Below are 18,348 nucleotides of genomic sequence, written 5' to 3' on the forward strand. Positions count from 1 at the left end.
GCACTAAATCCTTAGCGGCTCTCCCCTCCCCAGCCCCCGATTTCCCCCAATTACTTTAATTTTTCCATTATTTCCTCTGGGATGTGAAAGTACCAAGAGAATCTCCAGAGACTTCCCTGGCGATGTCATTTTATGGCAACATCCAGTTTCCCTTTGGAAATGGGGACCACTCACCTAGTCAGTACAGTAACCACCATCCCAGCCTCTGATTTCTGTGGCGTTCATAGTCCAGAGTGGCCAAGGGGCAGTCTCACCTTCCTGCTCGGTGAAGCCATTGCTGCATTATCTGGCGGACACTTTCCTCCCTTGGGAATCAATCCCTCCAAACCAGCAGATCCAAAGTGGTGAGACCAGGAAGCAAAAATTCTATATTAGGTTTCAGAGGAGAGGGGTCATTCCTCTGTCTACCTCCTTGATCTTCAGAACTGTATGTTTTGGGAGAGGAAGAAATAGAATTGATTCCATTTCTATTCCTCTTCCTGCAGGCATGGCCTCCACCTTGTCAGGATGTCTCCCACCTGGCTCCGCAGGGAATGTTAGACCAATAAAATGGTTGGTTGGTTTTTCACTTTTGGGGTTTTTTTTTTAGCAATATATAGAATTTTGCAAGCACAGTGGTGGCTGAGGTCTTTTGATAACACTGCATTGCGTGGTGAATCAGTGGTTTAAAAACTGCATTGGATGGAAGCCTTTTTTTTTTTTTCCCTCATCTCTCCTTGAGTGCTTTAAAGTGGCCACCAGACGCCCATAGATGTCCAGTCCACAGTTCCCAGCATCACCCATCACTGCAGGGCTGGCTGGCTTCTCATGGCCCCAGGATCAGCCTTGTTTATCTTGGAGAAAGGGAGGCCAGTAGCAGCATTAGCTAATTAACCAGAGGCTGTATGTATCAGTCCATCACCCTGCACGTCAGGGAATAGCGCTGGTGGAGTGATTAAAAGCGTAGGCTTTGGGGAGACACAGATCTGGGCATGAGGCTGCAGACCTGCTGGGAGATCGCCCTCTCTGGCTCTGTGACCTCAACACAGTTCCTTAGCCCCTCAGGGTCTCCACTCCTTATGTGTAAAATGGTGATATATTTCCCGAGGCTCTTAGAATTGAGTAAAGTCATCAGGTAAGGCCTTGGGTAGATCAGGCTCAGAAAACAGCCAGTTTGATCACACCAAAGAGCCAATTAGGGGCAGTGTCCAGGAGAACCTGGACGGAAGTTACTACCCAAGATGGAAGTGATGTAAATGATTTCTTGGCCTTTCCTTTCCTTATCTGAAAGTGAGGTTATTTTTTCCTAATTGATCCCTGTCCAGGGTCCCATCCACCTCTGGGTTGACGGCAGACCGCAGTTCTCCCCATTGTGTGACCAGAGACTTGGGTCGGCCGGGGGAGGTCAGTGTTCGCAAGGTTGAGGGCAGCCCGGAGGCGTAGGGCTTGATGCCGCCTGAGGACAGGGCAGGATGGAGAAAAGTGGGGAGACCCTGAGGAGGAGCTCCCCTTGGGGGCGGGAGCCTCTGGACGGGAGACACTAGTGATGCTTTCTGTCAGTAGAGCGCTTGCGGGAATACAGAGTGCCTTCGGGGGCTCTATCTTGTTCAGTCCTTTGACAATTAGGAACGTGAGTCTTACTGGGCTTCTCAATATGTGTGTGAGAAGGTGATCAATTTGGGGAAATCTCGTGCCTGCAGCAAGCCTGGTGACCTGTGTCACGGCGTCTGGCCCAGTTGTTTGTTTGTTGGTCTTGCCCAGTTTTGGGAGCTGAGGTCTTTTACTCCAGCCAGCAGTGTTGAGGTGACTCTGCTGAAGGGACAGACAGGGTGACTGCAGAGAAATTACGGTGCATGTGCTTGTGCGTGTGCTGCACATGGGTGATGTGGGTGTTACTGGCGAGGACGTCCATGGTCAACGGTGATTTCCCAGGAACATTCAGAGGTCACCCCACCCAGTGTGACCATGTGCAGATAAGGACGCCGTGGCTATTGGTGGAGAAGGAGCTCGCCCAGGGCCCGTCCTGCCGATGGCGCCAGGTTTCTTGGCGGCTCCTGGTCTCACTGTGGCCCTACATTGGCCACGTTCCTCAGCTTTTGACCATGTGACACTGTGTTAAGTACTTGGGCTTCAGACGTTCCCTCCTGTGTGATTAGGAAAGCAGATGATGGGCCTGGAAAGGTCATCGTGCGTTGGGACAAAGCCCGCCTCTGTTTCAGATAGGAAGTCACCGTCACCTATTGTTGGACACGACAGCATTATCTCTGCCTTGCTGAGCTGCACACCTAGTCGGGCCGGCGTCCTGGTAATTCCAGAACATTCCAGCCGTGTCTCACCCCTGCCTCCCGCCGTCCCCCGGTCAGAAGTCCTGGAACCCTTTGGGCTCCTGTTCCGAGTTCTCCCTCCTCTTTCCGGCCTCATTGTTTGGGGTCTTGTTCTGAGAACTTTTTAGGCTCTGACTGCTTCTCCTCACCAGACGGGGAGGGGATGGGGGCTCCTGGCTCCGGTTTGTACCTGCCTGCGTTGAGGTTTTCTGCTGCTTTCATATTTTCAGAGTCTCATCAATTCCTGGGTCTCAATTCTCTGTCACCGTGAGGTGGAGGGCTCTGTGGGGAGGATGTCCCCTTGCTCCGTGGCTCCCTGTCCCACAACACCTGTTGCCTTTTTAAAGGCAAAATCCCAAGTTTCATAAACAATGATAACACTCCTCATGTCATTCAGACTAAAAAAAGAAAAAAGAAAATGTGATTTTCCCTCCTCAACTCCTAAGCAGTTGCTTTTTTTTTTTTAACAGCTTAAGCTTCTTAATGCTGTGTCAGCTGTTAGGGAACGGGGAAGGAAAAGAAAAGAAAAGCAGTGAGAGCAAGAACCAAAAGCAGGAGGTGCTTGTCCGCCCCACACCCAAACCTGCAGTGAGGACTCCTATAAAGATGCGATCGGCGATCACGTGTGAGGCAAATTCGGAGTCTGTGTGTTGTGTGCGCGCTGATGAGATGATTGGGGAAAAAAGGCACTTGTGTAAATTTCCCAGGATCACTTTTTTAAAAGGATGGTTTCCTTCTAAACCACATCTTTTTTGGGGGGGGAGGGGCAGTTAATTAGGTTTGTTTGTTTGTTTATTTATGTAATGGAGGTACTGGGGACTGAACCCAGGACCTCATGAGTGCTAAGCATGCACTCTGCCACTGAGCTATACCTTCACCCCCCAATATTTTATTTTATTTTATTCTTTAAGTTAAATTAGTTTTTTTTAATGGAGGCACTAGGTATTGAACCTAGGACCTCGTGCATGCTAAGCACGTACTCTACCACTGAGCCCCACCCTACCCCCTAAACCGTATCTTAAAGCCTTTCAAATTCAAAGGAAGAAAAGAAAATGTTTCAGAGTAAAATTAATTCTACTTTTTAGACGTAGTTTTTGGGTCAAATCTGTGACATGGCTGAGTTGTACTTTTCATGTGTTTTGTACATTTTATAATTCTTTTTGGGGGGGGCAGTAATTAGGTTTATTTATTTACTTTTTTTTTTTTTTGATGGAGGTACTGGGGATTGAACCTAGGACCTTGTGCATTCTAAGCAGATGCTCTACCACTTAAGCTATACCCCTCCCCAATTTTTTAATTCTTAAGGAACTTGGAATAACCAATTCACTGTGCATTTGTGCTTCTTTGAAGAACTTTTATGAGGGAGTCGTTGAAAATGGAAGAACGGATCCAGGTGCCACTCCCAGTCCTGTCATCAGCCAGCTGAGTGGGTCTGGTCCAGTCACCTCCCCTCTCTTACCTCCTGTGTCTTCAGCACTTGACTCTGTGCCGAGGTGCTCTGTAGACCTGACTGTGAATTATCACACTACTCCTGCGAGGCATGGGCTGTTACTATCAACATTTTCCAGTAGGAAACTGAGGTTCAGAGAGGCCAAGTAACTTGCAGAGGGAAACACAGCTTTTCTGTCATGAGTTGGAATTTGAAGCCGGGCTGTCTGACTTCTAAGCCCACAGCGGTGACCACTATGCATACTGTTCCCTCCTTCTGCACAAAATAGGCTGTAACATGTGGCTCAATTTTACTTTTTAAAAAGATTTCTGGTGGTAAATCGGCATTATAAGCTTTGATTTATAAGAACACATTATTTCTTTGGGATTATTTAAAAATATTTTTAAATAAAGACATTTATTTAAAAACATATTTAAAAAGATTGTGCATATTAAGAGAGTTTGCTTCAATGTACCATTTCTGGAAACAGACGTGAAAAAGTGGGAGCCACCTGTATTTTTATGTTGTTGATGTAGCATACGTGAAGCTTTTCAAAGCACTTTTTCTGGCTGGACCTGGCTTCTTTTCTGATTGGTGAAAATTGGCTCAGCCAGAGTTGGCTTCAGCGTGTGTCCTTCCCATTTTTAATCTGAGATTTTATTTTAGCCTTATCTTTTTTTCTGAGTCAAGTTTTGTTTTGTTTAAACTCCAACAGCTGGGTTGTATGCACAACTAATGGCATCGAAGTGGAAAAGAAATTTCCCTTGGGCAAGTGCTAAGCCAATCCACGTGAGTAGAGACGTAGATGGGAGGTAACAGAAAGGAAGACAGAGGAGCAGGCTCCAGACCCCATCACCACCCCATCTCCACTCTGCTGGGGCTGACTTAGCCATTCAGCATCTGATCCAAGCATAGTAAAGACACTGAAAACATCTGAAAAGGTTTCCGTGGCTTGGAAGAGAAAACACCGCGATGGGGGCAGGGAGAGGGGACAGTGTGTCCCCTCCTTCTGTCAGTGCTGCTGGCTCTGAGTCTGGATCCTGGGGTAGGGGTACAGTCAGTGGCCACAGGGTGTAGACAGACAGCATCTTAAAGGAGCCCTGCTTCTCTGTGAGAACTCTCAACAGAATCCAGGACATCAAAAATGAACAGCAGTGAGGATTGGGAAAATCCTGAAGATAAGTTTCCCAATGAAAAAATAAAAAGCGTGTTGCCTGAAAGGGAATGAGGTACGAGCCGCATAAATTAAGCTGACAGAATTTCCAGAGAGGAAAAGTGTGCTGAGGCATCGCCAAGGGGGACATCGAAATACAAGTCAGCCAGTTACCGCTCAGGGGCTGGAGTCTCCCAGCTGGTGTGCGTGTGTTCTGAGCAAGTGCTTCCTGAATGCTCTGAGTCTGCTGGGCTCTGTTTCTAGAGAAAAGACAACGATCATGACTGGGAAAGGTGCGCTGAGGATTCACTGGGGTCAGTGAGAATGCACCTGTCTTTCCCAGCCTCCTTCCCCAGGGCAGAACCCCTCACGAGGCACGGTGAAGACCGAGGGTCCACTCCCCACCCTGTTTGCTGTGAACAGCTCTCAGCCCCCTCCCTGGAGAGAAGGTTGCTTTCTGTGGTTGGTGGGTGTTTCATTTGAAAGCTAAGAATGGGCTTGAGGTCAGGCTCAGAAGGAAAGGAGGGGAGGCTGGTCCCCTGGAAACTGCCTACTGCCTTCTTCTTGGTAGTGGTTATCAGTGGGCAGAGAGGAGGAGTCCACTGGGTCCTTTCATGGGCTTCCTGAACCACTGATTGGAAATTGAGAGTAGATGCTGTCTGAGGTCTCTTCAAGCTTTGCAATTCAGTAAATTTTTAAAATATATTTTTATTGAAGTATAGCCAGTTTACAGTATTGTGTCAACTTCTGGTGTATGGCACAATGCTTTAGTCATCTAGAAACATATATATATTTGCTTTCATATTCCGTTTTTAAGATATATTTTTTCCTTTCTCAGTTTTATTAGGTAGAATTATTACAGTTCGATTGCACATACACGTTATGTTGCATATAAATACATATATACGGTATACTGCACATTTTTTTAGTTTACATATGTGTACTGATCATTGATTCTAAGAATAGGTTAGAGCTTTAGCTTTTTAAACTTACATAATTATCCAAAGGAATAAAACGTTTTCATATTCTTTTTAACCATAAGGTACTATAAGATATTGAATATAGTTTCTTGTGCTGTACAATATAAACTTGTTGTTTACTATTTTATACTTAGTAGTTAGTATCTGAAAATCGCAGTTTATCCCTTCCCACCCTCTTCCCCTCCTGGTAACTGTAGTTTGTTTTCTATGTCTGTGAGGCTGTTTCTGTTTTGTAAATAAGTTTGTTTGTCTTTTTTTTTAATTCCACATATGAGTGATAATATATGGTATTTTTCTTACTCTTTCTGGCTTACTTCACTTAGAATGACGATCTCCAGGTCCATCCATGTTGCTGCAAATGGCATTATTTTATTATTTTTTATGGCTGAGTAGTATTCCATTGTATAAATATATCACAACTTCTTTATCCAGTCATCTGTGGATGGACATTTAGGCTGTTTCCATGTCTTGGCTATTGTATATAGTGCTGCTGTGAACATTTGGGTGCCTGTATTCTTTTGTGTAATTCAGTAATTTTTGCAGTATCTTTGCTGTCATAAGTAAATGACTATAGAGATTTTTATAGCTATTACATCTTTTTCTTAATTGAAGGATAGTCAGTTTACAATGTTGTGTTAATTCCTGGTGGATAGCATAGTGATTCATTTGTATATATATACAATATTCCTTTCCATATTCTTTTTCACTATAGGCCATTACAAGATACTGAATATAGTTCTCTGTGTTATCCAGTAGGTCCTTGTTTATCTGCATCTTTAAAATAGAGTAAAATACTGTGACTTTTTTCATGACAAATTCTGGAGTAGGAATGAGGTTCTCGATCAGAGCTTTATTCCTTTGCCTGTTGGGATGGCCAGATGATGTATCTTGAAGGGGTCTTCCTTTCAGGAGCAGGACAGACAGGACAGGGAGGATGGAAAGTGAGTTTGAGGAGAGATACAGGATTGAGGGTTCCTGTGTAGGCTGTGCTCAGGGGCTGGGACTCTGGAACTGGGCACTGGGAAGCCATGGAAGAATTCAGAGCATGAGTGACACGGACTGGTGGGCATTTCAATGGCTCACCAATGGAAATGGGAGCTACGTTCTGCTGTTGCCTTTCTGTCTATGGAAAAATCCAAGCACTGGGAGAACCAACTTTGGGTGGTCTGAGGGCCCTTTCTTCCTCATTCCTCACCTCTTAGAGGAGTTTATGTTTCTTTATAAGGACACGATTCCATTACTTTTATACATTAGTCTTTTTCCTCTCTTGCATCTTACTTTGCACTCTTCAGCCAGAAATGCGTTTTTCCTGGGAAAATGTGGCCCCATAGTTGGCTGGATGCAGACATGCTCAGCTTAGCCTTCTGCATAAGATAATAGTGCAATAAAAAAGACTAGCTGCTCTGAGTACTGTTTACCATGGCCCAGACATGGAAGCAACCTTAGTGTCCATTGACAGATATCTGGATAAAGAAGTTGTGGTATATTTATACAATGGAATACTATTCAGCCATAAAAAAGAACGAAATAATGCCATTTGCAGCAACATGGGTGGACCTGGAGATGATCATACTAAGTGATGTAAGTCAGACAGAGCAAGACAAGTATCATATGATATCACTTATATGTGGAATCTAAAAAAATGAGACAAATGAACTTAGTTACAAACCAGAGACAGACTCACAGACATAGAAAACAAACTTGTGGTTACCAAGGGGTAAAGGGGAGGGTGGAAGGGTAAATTCGAGGTTTGAGATTTGCAGATACTAACTACTATGTGTGAAACAGATAAACAACAAAGTCATACTGTGTAGCACAGGGAACTGTATTCAGTACCTTGTAATAGCCTGTGATGAAAAAAAAAATATGTATAACTGAATCACTGTGCTGTACACTAGAAATTAACACAACATTGTAAACTGACTATACTTCAACAACAACAGAAAAACAACTAGCTGACCTCACAGGGGTGTGTGTGTGTGTGTGTGATAATTTTGGTGATCTCATGATTATGAAATTTTGAGTGTCTGTAATTGACATGGGGTGCTAAATTGCACCACTCATTAGATTGTACAATTTTATGAAAAAGAAGCAAATTACCATCATACTTGTTTGAAGCAGAGAAGGGAGAAAGGAAGATGGCCTTCCTCTTAAGTCACTGTTAAGTTTGAAACTGTATCAGAGTTTTTTTCTGTTTTGTTTAGTCACATATTTGTGTGTGTATGTGTGTGTGTGTCCGTCCCCTTCTGAGTTGCCATCCTCTGTTGGGGACATTTCCCCCTCCAGCTCAGGGACTGCCTTTATGAAAGCTCCCAGCAATCAAATGCATAAAAATTGAACACACTCTACAGGATTCTTTTCATTGTTCTGCCTTACAAGTTTCTTTTCTGAACGACAACAATAAAAAGAGCCCTGTGAAATATTAAGACTTTCTTACCTCACAGTGGCATCCTTGGCTACTTCCCTTCTCTTATTTGTTTCAGCAGATTTCCAAGGTGACTACTGAAATCCCCCGAATCTTCCAGAGATAGAAAGGCCCTTCATTGTGTTTGCTGGGACACCTTCTTTTCTCAGAGTGGGGCTGTCTGGTTTAAAATCGCCCCTCTCTCTTCGCTGCGTTCATCTTAAAAAATGATTACAATAGGGGAGGGTATAGCTCAGGGGTAGAGCGCGTGCTTAACATGCACGAGGTCCTGGGTTCAATTCCCAGTACCTCCATTAAGAATAAATATATAAATAAATAAACCTAATTATCTCTCCCTCCCCCCCAAAAAAATGATTACAATAAATCATGGTGATAGGAGGTCAATTAGAAGAATGGGAAGACATTGGGACTGAAAAACCAGGGGACCTTAGATGCTCTCTTATCTCTAAAATTGTAAGTCACTGAACAGTCTGAGGCTCAGTTTCCTGAATCCGTATAAAACGGGTTGGCGTAGAAGGAACAATATTAACTATTTTGGATTTTGGGGGCAATCTGGTCTCTTTCATAGCCATCGAACTCTGCCCTTGTCTTGCAAAAGCAGACACTCACAATATGTAAATGAATGGGTGTGGCACTGTTCCAATAAAAATGTCCCAAACTCAGCAGTGGGCTGGACTTGGCCTGTGGACTATAGTTTGCCAACCTCTGGTTTCAAAGATCAGAGTAATGAATATTGCCCGATTTTTTTCTTGTAGGTTTAAAAGAGGAAGATTAAATGTTGTAATGAAAGCTTTTTGAAAAAATATAAAGAGGAATTTCTGCTTCTGGGTAAGATTTAGTAGTTTGAGGCAAACTGATGACCCCAAGAGGAATAATGAGAAAAGCCATGTAAAATATATTTTATTTTTTTTGTATATGTATCTCTTTACTGAAGTATAGTCAGTTTACGATGTTTTGTCAGTTTCTGGTGTACAGCATAATGCTTCACTCATACAAGAATATACATGTATTCATTTTCATATTCCTTTTCCACCATAAGTTACTACAAGATATTGAATATAGTTCCCTGTGCTATACAGTATAAACGTGCTTTTAATCTGTTTTATATATCATAGTGTCTGCAAATCTTGAACTCCCAATTTATCCCTTCCCACTTCCTTCCACCCCTGGTAACTGTTAAAATATATTTTAAAAGATCATTCTGTTGACAGGCATCTGAGAGGTGCTGAAGCACAGAGGACTTAGTCGGGGGGTGGGGGGTGGGAGGATGCTGAGATGTCAAGAAGGGCAGAACTACGGGAATTCACCTGCTGGTCTGCAGCTGCCGTATCCCTGGGAGGCATTTCTGGAATGGGTGTTCGCAAGAGACTAAAAATCCAGGCTTTGCCCAAATGGAGCATTGCTGCTGTGGGAAGAGAAGCCAGTGGACCTTTTGGTGGTCTCATGGGACTGCACTGCAGAGACAAAACCCGGGGGTGGTGAGGAGTCTCAGCACACAGTTTGTTCCCTTCCAGGCAGTCGCTAAATTCTGCAGCTTTGTGGGGTGGGTGGTTCAAGAGCTAATCAGAAAGCCTTTGGAAAACAGCGGGGAATGTTCAGCGGTCTTGGTGCTGAGAAGATAAAACTGAGGATTCAGGACCTGCTTTGGGAGGTTGGGAGTTGGGGGCGTGGTGGACACACGACACCCTGCACTGACAGCCCAGTCCGAGGACGGTGGGTAGACCAGACCCTCACTGGTTCAGGGGGTCAGCCCCACCCCACCCAGCTGTGTCTGCCTGGTGGAAGGCAGGAAGAGCCAGCTCCCAAGGAATGTAACTTCAGAAGTCTCTGTAATTTTTTTACACACAAAGTCTAATATTAATCAGAAGTTATTAGTTATGCCACTGTTACTAAAAAAGCCAAGAGCGAAAACAGATAATAGAAGCAGACTCACAGGTAGCCCAGATTTCACTAATGAGATTTAGCAAAAAAATTTTTTTAGTAACTGTGATTAATATGTTCAAGAAAAAATTTTTTAATGGGGAAAATAGATGAAGAGATGGAAAATTGCATCTGAGAATTGGAATCTATAAAGAAGCCAATGGAACCAAAGTATCGATCAAATCTATAAAGAATCTATTCATGGGGGAAAATATCTGAAATTAAGAACTCATGATACTATTCAGCCATAAAAACTGACAACATAACGCCATTTGCCAGCAACAAGGGTGATCCTGGAGAATGTCATTCTAAGTGAAGTAAGCCAGAAAGAGAAAGAAAAATACCATATGAGATTGCTCATATGTGGAATCTAGAAAAAAAAAAACATAAATACAAAACAGAAACAGACTCATAGACATAGAATACAAACTTGTGGTGCCAAGGGGGTGGGGGGTGGGAAGGGACAGACTGGGATTTTAAAATGTAGAATAGATAAACAAGATTATACTGTATAGCACAGGGAAATATATACAAGATCTTATGGTAGCTCACAAGAGAAAAAAATGTGACAATGAATGTATGTATGTTCATGTATAACTGAAAAATTGTGCTCTGCCCTGGAATTTGACACAACATTGTAAAATGACTATAACTCAATAAAAAAAATGTAAAAAAAAAAAGAGAACACATGGGATACAGTTGAACAGAAGATCATACAGAGCAGAGGGCAGGAGAGTGAGCTGGAGGAAGGTTCATGGAAATGATTCAGACTTAAGTGCAGACAGTTAAGAACGGAACATACAGAAAAGAATTTGAGACAAAGGGACATAGTGGAAGATCTAAGATGTGGATAATTGGAGTCTCAGCAGGAGAAGAGAGGGGACAGGGTGGGACGGAAGCAGGATTTGAAGAGATAATGGCCAAGAATTTCCCCAAACTTGTGAGAGAGATCAACCCACACATTCTAGAAGCCGTGCAGACTCCAATAAAAAAAGTTCCCTGCTTAATGGATAAAGATGTTATTTAAGAACCCACGACACCCTGGCGTTTTAGATTTCTGTGACTTCTGAGACCTTGACAGCTAATTCAGATTTTTTTAGCAATAACAACATGTAGTAGGCTTAAATAAAAACTTCCCTCTGCTCCATGGCTCTGACTGCTATAGGGGATTGAAAGGAATATGCTTACGTTTGATGAAAGATATTTAACAAGTGTTGTTGGAACAGAGTTGACTTTTCAAAGAGAATTGTGCTTGACTTATTACTATAATATTAGAATAAAAATGTTTATCAATATGAAAAAAAATTTCTCAACACTCATATTACTGTTTGATTCGTCAGAATTTCCAAGGCATGAGACCTGTTACAGGGCGAGCCTCCAGCCGTCTGCGTGTGTGTTTCCCTCCCTGGGCGTCTCCTCCAACCAAACCCGCTTAAGCGTAGTCGCTGTGTTTTCCTGCTCTCTGCTTCTGTCATGTTCAACCCCTAACCCCAGCCCTTGGCATTTCCCACTTCCGGGAACCCTCACCTTTGACCTTATCATTATCACTGACATCCTCAAGGCACAGTTTTTAAACTGGGGCAAGCGAGAGCTGTATCTCTTAAGGGGGTGCGTTAGTTACCCAAGGTTGTACAAGAAACCAGCCTGCAGCAGCTTAAAGCGACCAAAGCGTATTCTCTCATAGCCCCGGAGGCCGGAAGTCTGACATCAGAGTGCTGGCAGGGCCCTTGAAACCTCTCCGGGGAGCACGTGTTTGTCACCACTCTCTAGGGGCTGGTAGCATCACCTCCCTGGGCTCTGTCCTCACGTTGCCGTCTGCCCTGTGTGTCCTTTTCTGTGAGTCTCTCTCAGAACGCCCTCTGCCTCCTCTCCTAAGGTCGCATGGTGATGGAATTTAGGGCCACCTGGACCATCCGGGGTAAATAACCCCCTCTTCTCAGGATCCTTAACTTAAATCACATATTTTGCCGTGTCAAGTAATATTCACGGGGCCTGGGGAAAGGGGGGTGGACACCTCTCTCTGAGCCCAAAAAAGGTGGTGATGTTGTGATAATAATAGTAAGTGCTTAAAAAAGATAGTATGTGCCTAGCAGTGCGTTACCAGCCTCCTCTCACTTAAGTCCTGGGACCACCTCTCTGAGATGGGTACCATCATTACCACCCTGTTCAGGTGAAAACTCTCGGGCTTAGAGAGGTACGTGCTTACCAGGGTCACCTTGCAGCTGATAAGTGGTGGAGCAGGGTTTGAACCCAAGCATTTGGGCTTTGAACTCCTTCCCTAAACTGCTGCGGGTCAGTACTCTGGGTTTCTGTTCGGACTGCTGCCTGCAGCTGGCTTTTAGCCCTAGGTTCTGGTGGGACTTTTTAGCTCTCAAATTCTCTGGTCCTATGCATTTTTATCAGAAAAACAAACAAACAAAAAAACCCAGAACCCTTCAAACCCGGATTATGAAGAGTATAACAAATTTTAATCTGCTGGCTAACAGAACGAATTTGCTCACACTGCTTCCAGACGAAGTGGGTGTGCATTTACTGTGGCACATTTTACAGCTGCCGATGGTGGAGGTGTTTCAGAAGGAAAAATTACTTCTGGGCTCCCTGGCCACGCCTATACCATCTGAGTAAATTGAGGTAATTACTCAGGTTATTCAGTCCCTGCCTGCCAGATAATTGAGGGAAATGGGGTTATTAATTTGAAGTAGCTAGGTAATTGGGTCTGCCTCCCTTTGATAATGTAAACATGGTCATATTGTGTAATTGTGTAATTGGCTGAAAGGGCTCTATTCTTTCTCTCGAAGAATCTGCTGTTGTCTGTGGCCTGGCCGTCGGGTATTAGATTCTTACAGATAAACCCCGGTGCTTAGCTTGGGTTTCCTGGTGAGACATACATACATATACGTGGATGTATATAAATACATGTGTCCATGTGTGTGCGTGTATATATATTTTTTAATTAAAAATGAGAACATAGGAGGTCTTTTAACTTTATTACTGTTGATAATTCATGTAAGTGTTTAAAGGAAATATTGCCTCCAAGGTAGACCACCTTAGAGGCTGTTTGTCATTGAGCCCTGCCTACCGTAATGTCTGTATTTGAACGTAGCCGAGATTGTTCCTCGTCAGATGGTCAGAGGAAAACTAGCTTTGCGTCATTGGCTTCTCCCTAACCTTTGCCCACCCGGGGGTCCGGGCTGGGGTTTTGCTCTTGGACTGTCTACATTTTTCTTGATCTTGTTCCTGCCTCTGGGTCCACGTTGTCACAGCAGCTGGGCGGCCTCGGGGGCCTTCCTGTCTCACTTTCCAAAACGACTGGTGTCTTCTGAGACTTTTCCATCTTACGTGGGGCTGGGCCTGCCTGGCCTGACATTCTGTGCCAGAAGTCTGGCCGTTCAGGGGTAGGGGCTGCCTTATGAAGGGTAAGATGCTGGGGTGGGAGTGGGAGGGAGGGGACCACATCACCCCTGTGGAGGTCACCTGTCTCAGAGGCTCTGGCATCATCTGCTTCTGAAATGGTCTTTCTGGCTTTGGACCTCACACCCTGAATTTTGGCTGGAAAATGAGACCCATGCATTGTCTGCTCCTGTACCTCCCATTACAATCATCTGCGTAACCGGCCTCTGGTGTGATATTTCTGCCTTACTCGGTAAAGGAGGAAACTGGGGAGAAAATTTCACCTAAAATATTCTCACCCAAGCTCTGATTGAGGTGTGCAGCTTTGGTCTTGCCCGTGGTGTGGGAGGCTGAGGTCCCTGATCCTCACAGAGCTGGATGTCCCATCTCCTGAGTCCCTCTGCTCTCCCAGGTGTGCTCCGAAGAGTCGGGGGGCCATTCACACCAGACGGGGCTCAACCTGCTCAGACGCAGTCAGTTGTCACCTGAGCCTCCTGAAGTTTTCCCTCTGGGCTTTGGGTTTATTTATAAGCTTGATGGGCCTTGGGGGAAGGAGAAAAGAGGAGGGGAGGAACTTGTCCCTAACATGGAAACCAAATATGGTTACTATAGAAGCTCCCCATGTGTGACCCACTCCACGAGCCTGCAGTAAATGTGCAAATATCAAAATAACACACCATAGAAATAAATCACACTGGAAAAGGGAAATTGAGACAATCTTGGTGTTTTGCAGGCTCAGAAAATTCTACATAATTTACTCCTGCAATGTGTATTTTACATACTACATTATCTGACTTTATATATATATAAGTATATATTAAAATACATAAGTATATATAAATACATTATGTGTGTATGTGTATGTATATATGTATGTGTATGTATATACATATATATATAGTATCCCTGTGGAATTTCTGGATCACTGCTCTAACTCATCAAAATTCAGAACAAAGCTATGTCCACATACAGTGTTAGAATCAGGAATCACTTGAAAAATTCGTGTTCTCAAAAACATCTTGGCTTTAGTTATCTGAGAAGAAAACATCGCATTTAATTTTCTTAGTTTCTTATTTCAGTTTGCAAATGTCAAATAGCTAAAAGTTATAGAAACTCTCCCCAAAATGATAAATCTCTTTCAAAACCTAGTGTATGTAAATCTTTTGAGTGTACTTTCTTCTAGCATTTAAACAAATGATAATGGTCAACATTTCTGTAATAAGTTCATTTTTCGTCTCTTTTCTGCAGCATGACGATACTGACTAGGTCATTATAGATGTAAGTGATAGCTGTTTAGAGCAGGTGAATTCTGAGTACGGACCAGCATTTTTAAGAAAAATTTTAAGACAATTTTGAGTGTCGATTTGAGTTTGATTTTTTTTAGTTTTCAGTCTTTTGACTTAGGGGAAATGAGAAATAGTCTTTCATTAGGGCAAAGGACTCTTTGTGTAAGAGTTTAGACGGCTGAAATACTTTGCAGACCTTACTCAGACCTTTTTTGATTCTGTTAAGACTGATTTCATTTAGTAAAAATCAAGGTTTGTAACTTTAGAGAATTCATGAAGCTCAGCATCATCTTTTCAGTTTACTCTTCAGATTTTTGTCCTTTCAGTCTGCTGAGAAGAAAGATGAACAGATAGACAGCAAGTTTCTAACCGTACAGCACAGGGAACTCTATTCAATATCTTGCGGTAACCTATAAGGAAAAAGAATATGAAAAGGAATATATGTATGTGTATATGGATGACTGAAACACTGCTGTGCACCTGAAATTGACACAACATTGTAAACTGACTCTACTTAAATAAAAAAGAATGCAAAAAAAAAAAAAGATGAACAAATTTTCTCTCTAAGTATGTGAAATAAGAGTGACTTTAGCCCAAGACGCTTTCCAAAAGAGACTGAAGTTTGTGGAAAGCAGCCACGGTTTTGAGAATAATTTTGGCTGCCTTGAGCTTTGGGTTTGTCTTGTACGCGTCTGAGTTTTTAGTTACTGGAATCTGACATCTAAATAAGAGGCTGTTACTATGATACGCAAATAAAATGGATGGGTCGAACTGCTTGTCCTTAGGGATGTTGAAAGGACAATTTACTATTCACAAGGACGGAAGAGCTCCGTGAACATCCGTACTGAGGAGCTAGTGCCACAGGAAAGCTGTAGAGAGATGGGCTTTTGGGGGTTGAACTGAATTAATGACACATGAAAGGAAAAATTCACTTCTCGGGTAGGGAAGGTGTTTTCCAAATATCAGCAAGGACAGAACTTCCCTCTCTCCTCTGCCCTCGCCTGTTCTGAGACTCCACTCCCTGGGGCCCCAGGACCGCCCTGAGCGCCCTGAACTATGATGACAGCAGGACACGGGGCATGTCCCTCTGTTTCCATGCCTGCCCACTAGACTGTGCTGGCCCCCACTGGCCAGGCACTTTGTCTGGTTTCTTTTTATCCCCCCAGATGCCTGGTACAAGCCTGGCACATGGCAGATGCTCAGTAAATGTCTATTGAACTCATAAGTCTTAATGGCAATAAACCTTCTTTTTGTAAGAAAAATTTATGTATTCCCCACCCCACTACCAGAGCAGTAGTTGAATTTTTGTTTCAGGTAGCATTTGCCATTTTCAATCAGAGGAACTGAAATAAGAAATGACCATTTTATTGAATGAATAAGCTTTTAATTATTTTTTAAATTTAAATTTTTTGATTTACAATGTTATATTAGTTTCTGGTCTACAGTGTAGTGATTTATTTAAACATATATATGTATATAAACATATTCTTTCTCATACTCCTTTTCATTGCATGTTACTACAAGCCACTGAATATAGCTCCCTGTGCTGTACAGTGTAACCCTGTTGTTTGCCTATTTTATAGATAGTAGTGTGTATCTGCCAGTCTTGAACTCCCAATTCATCCCTTCCCTTCCTCTTCCCCTCTTGGTAACCATAAGTTCATGTCCCGTGTCTGTGAGTCTGTTTCTGTTTTGTAAGTAAGTTCATTGGTATCTTTTTCTAGGTTCCACCTACAAGTGATGTCACATGGTGCTTTCTTTGTCTGGCTTAGTTCACTTAGCATGATAACGTCTAGGTCCATCCATGTTGCTGCCAAAGACATAATTTCGTTCAGAATTCACAGAATTCAGTCATTTCTTTGGCAAGTCTGTAATGCTTGTACTTCTGAAATTTGAGCCTAAAACCACCTTCCGACCTTTGGGGTACCTTGTGTACCATAAAAGAGGGTATAATTGTAACTCATAACTGGTATTTGTTGAGGACTTCCTGTGTCTTAGGTGTCTAACCCTGTAGATTTCCATGAAGATCTTATCAGGTAAATACTACTGTCGTCCCTTTTTATGCTTGAGGAAGCACAGACACCAAGAGATGAGTAACCTTCCTGCCACCACTCAGCAAGTGGCCGAGATTTGAACCCAGGGAGTCTCACTGCAGGGTCTGCACTCCTAACCGCCAAGCCAGCCTGCCTCTCGGGGGTGACTGGCCTGCGTGCAGTGTTTGTTGAGGGGACTGAATTGACCCGGGGGATCTGTCCAGCTGCAGCGGCTCCACCGAGGGACAGCCCTGTGTGGCAGCAGTAAGTCACCTGTGCTGTTGAACAAACGTGGTCACGTGTGAGAGATGAAAAGAGCCCGTCTTCTCGTCATGCACCAGGAAGTTGCACATGTGCTTGTGGAAGTTCTTCGAGACCTGGCCATCTGTCATCCTGTAAAGTCTTCACTGACGCGTGGCACACATGGAGTGTTTAGATTTTACCGGAGAGGGGACTCTTGAAACAGCTGTCGTTTCTTTGTCTACCAGAGGCCGGCGGTTCTCAGGGTGCCGTCTGGACACCCTGGGACTTCCTCAGGGCACAGCTCTCTTCAGAATAACATGAGGATCTTTATATATTTGCCTTTTTCACTTGTATTCTCTCACGAGCACATGGTGGAACTTTCCAGAGGCCACGTGATGTGTGATGCCATCATCGCTAGTATTTAAATTCTCTAAAATAATAAATATCGATAGCTTTAACCCACATGCACAAAAGCTCTTAGAGGGTGGCCTGGAATTTTTGAGAGTGCGAAAAAGATAATTTTTCTTAAGAGTTTGGTCAGTGGAGGGTGTTTACACTATTTTTTTAAACAGTAAATTTATTACAAATACACCTGAGTTTGCAATCCCTTCCCAATGTGTAAGAAGTTGGGCAAAATGAAATTTGCCTTAGAAAGACACTGTTCTTTTTGAGCTGCCGGGCATCTCTTAGGATACTCTCACAGCCCTGGGCGTTTTTCTTCCTAAAAGGAAGGGTATTCTTACTGTCTCGGGTCTCGGGTCTCCAGAGATTGGGTCTTCGTTCTGATTGGCAGAGCGCACAGTCCTGGTTACCGTGGTTGTGAATAAGACAGCTCGCCGAGTGCCAGAATCCATGCTCTGTGCCGTCAGAACTCAGCTGCCTCCAGCCTCCTCCCAACGGTTCCGCCACTCCCTCCACTTGGAGGTTTTAAGAATTAGCTGTCCACAGATTAAGTGCCCTTAATCAGCTCCTCTTCCATTACACTGTGAAGTTTCTCTCCTGTTCAGCGGAGAACTTGATTTTCACTTGATATCTGCGATCATAGAATAGTAAGTGGATTCCCAGGAAATTTCGTGAAGAGGAATAATAATGTGGAGATGGAGGGAGGGGGAGCTAATTGATTAGTTTTGAATCAGTTTCCAGGAGGAGTGGAGGAGCCCAATTTATCTTTCTCCTCCTTTGCGTG

At 43.5% G+C, this 18,348-nt stretch overlaps 1 protein-coding gene and 1 non-coding gene across 4 annotated transcripts in view; both read left to right on the plus strand.

The window, feature by feature from the left end:
• The window catches only part of RFTN1 (raftlin, lipid raft linker 1), a 177,735-nt gene that overhangs the window by 35,604 nt on the left and 123,783 nt on the right, over positions 1-18,348 (plus strand). The window lies entirely within an intron of this gene.
• Positions 8,511-8,583, plus strand: TRNAV-AAC (transfer RNA valine (anticodon AAC)). Its single transcript has one exon. It is a non-coding gene; the product is annotated as a tRNA-Val (tRNA).

This window comes from Camelus bactrianus, chromosome 1, assembly GCF_048773025.1.
Source record: "Camelus bactrianus isolate YW-2024 breed Bactrian camel chromosome 1, ASM4877302v1, whole genome shotgun sequence".
Classification (NCBI taxonomy): Eukaryota; Metazoa; Chordata; class Mammalia; order Artiodactyla; family Camelidae; genus Camelus; species Camelus bactrianus.